Genomic DNA, 2,751 nt, shown 5'->3' with positions numbered 1-2,751 from the left:
CCCCCCCCATTTATTCTATTTTTTCTTTAGACCCTGTCCCTCCTCAGAAGTATTTGCTTCTGATTACCCCCTTTCCCAATCTGCCCTCCTCTCTATCATCCCCCTATTCTCTTGTCCCCTTCCCCTCCTATTTTCCTGTAGGGTAAGACAGATTTCCATACCCAATTGAGTGTGTATGTGATTCCCTCCTTAAGCCAAATCCTATGAGAGTAAGATTCACTCATTCCCTCTCACCTTTCCCCGTTTCCCCTCCACTGTAAAAGCCTTTTCTTTTGTTTTTTTTTTTGTGAGATAATTTACCCCATTCTAGCTTTCCTTTTCTCCTTCTCCGAGTATAACCCTCTCTCACCCTTTAATTTTATTCTCCAGATATGACCCTTTCATCTTCAACTCACCCTGTGCCCTCTATCTATCTATCCATGTATCTATCTATCTATCTATCTATCTATCTATCTATCTATATATATATATATATATAAACACACATACATATAATTTTTCCCTCCAACTACCCTAATACTGACAAAGGTCTCATGAGTTACAAATATCATCTTTCCATGCAGGAATGTAAACAGTTCAACCGTAATAAGTCTCTTATGATTTCTCTTTCCTGTTTACCTCTTCATGTTCCACTTGAGTCTTGTATTGGAAAGTCAGATTTTCTATTCAGCTCTGGTCTTTTCATCAAGAATGCTTGAAAGCCCTCTATTTCACTGAATGACCACTTTTTCCCCTGCAGGATTATATTCAGTTTTGCTGGGTAGGTGATTCTTGGTTGTAATCCTATTTCCTTTGTCCTCTGGAATATTATATTCCATGCCCTGCAATCCCTTAATGTAGAAGCTGCTAAATCTTGTGTTATCCTGATTGTATTTCCACTATACTTGAATTGTTTCTTTATGGCTGCTTGTAATATTTTCTCCTTGACTTGGGAATGCTGGAATTTGGCTACAATATTCCTAGGAGTTTTCCTTTGGGGATCTCTTTCAGGAGGAGATCAGTGGATTCTTTCAATTTCTATTTTGCCCTCTGGTTCTAAAATATCAGGGCAGTTTTCCTTGATCATTTCTTGAAAGATGTTGTCTAGACTCTTTTTTTGATCATGACTTTCAGATAGTCCAATAATTTTTAAATTCTCTCTCCTGGATCTATTTTCCAGGTCAGTTGTTTTTCCAGTGAGATATTTCACATTGTTTTCTAATTTTTCATTCTTTTGGATTTGTTTTACAGTGTCTTGATTTCTCATAAAGTCACTAGCTTCCAATTGTTCTATTCTAATTTTTAAGGAAGTATTTTCTTCAGTAATCTTTTGGACTTCCTTTTCCATTTGGCCAATTTTGCTTTTTAGTGCATTCTTCTCTTCATTGGCTTTTTGGATCTCTTTTGCCATTTGGGTTAGGCTATTTTTTAAGGTGTTATTTTCATCAGTATTTTTTTGGGTCTCCTTTAGCAAGCTGTTGACTTGCTTTTCATGATTTTCTTGCATCACTCTCATTTCTCTTCCCAGTTTTTCCTCTACTTCTCTTACTTGCTTCTCAAAATCCCTTTTGAGTTCTTCCAAGGCCTGGGACTGATTCATATTTTTCTTGGAAGTTTTGGATGTTGGAACTTTGACTTTGTTTTCTTCTTCTGGTTGTATGTTTTGATCTTCTTTGTCACCAAAGTAAGATAATATAGTCTGACTCTTTTTGCGCTGTTTGCTCATGATCCCAACCAGTTACTTGAGTTTTAAACTCTTTGTTAAGGTAAGAGTCTGTTTCCAATGTGGAGAATGTACTGTCCCAAGCTTCAGGGGTTTGTACAGCTGTTTTCAGAGGTACTTGTAGGGGCCTGAAAAGTGTCAGTTCTTCCAAGGTGCTATGATAAGGGGTGAGGTGTTTCCTCTCCACAGCCACAACAAGCTCCACCAGGTCAGGGCTCCTCCTCGCCCCAGAACCGCCCCTCAGAACTATGACCCAGATCCAAGCACGGGCAAAGCAAGAGATTCCTGCCTCAGCCCTGGCAAAGAGATCCTTGCAATCCTCCTCTGAATAGCCACTCGATTTCCCCTCAGTCTGTGAGCTGGAAGCTCAGAAGGCAGCTGCTGCCCTTGGGGTGGCTGAGACCTAGCTTCTTCTCTCACCACAGTCACAGACTTTTCCCACTGACCTTCTAAGTTGTCTTTGGCATTTGTGGGTTGAGAAGTCTGGAAACCACCACAGCTGCCCACAATTCAGTCCTCTGAGGCCTGCTCCAGGGTTGCTGCGGCCTGTGTGTTCACGCCGCACTGCGCTCCTCTCCCAGTCTGGCGTGATATACCTTTCCAATCAGCCATCCGGGTTGTCTTGGACTGGAAATTTGTTTTACTCTGTTTTTTTGGGGGTTCTGCTGCTTTAGAATTTGTTTAGAGCCATTTTTATAGGTATTTGGAGGGGTTTGGGGGAGAGCTCTAGCAAGTCACTGCTTTCCCTCCGCCATCTTGGCTCCGCCCCCCGTGATCAATTAATATTAAAATATAATTGCCAAATTCTTTTGATGATTACTCCTGTTAAGTGTAGATTGAAATGGATACTGTTAGGCCTCCTTCCTCCTCATTTTTTTCATTATTTATCATGATATTCATGACCTTTTTGGTTCTTCCAGATGAATTTTGCAATTTCCCCCCCACTCTCCTCATGACCTTTCAGTGATGATTATCAGCCAGTTCTTTCACTCCCCTGGTATGTAGTTCATTGTGGTCAGGCGACTTGAACTCATTAAGGGCAGTGACCT

This window comes from Vombatus ursinus, unplaced genomic scaffold, assembly GCF_900497805.2.
Source record: "Vombatus ursinus unplaced genomic scaffold, bare-nosed wombat genome assembly UNPS02014466.1, whole genome shotgun sequence".
Lineage (NCBI taxonomy): Eukaryota > Metazoa > Chordata > Mammalia > Diprotodontia > Vombatidae > Vombatus > Vombatus ursinus.
This window is presented reverse-complemented; position numbering follows the sequence as displayed.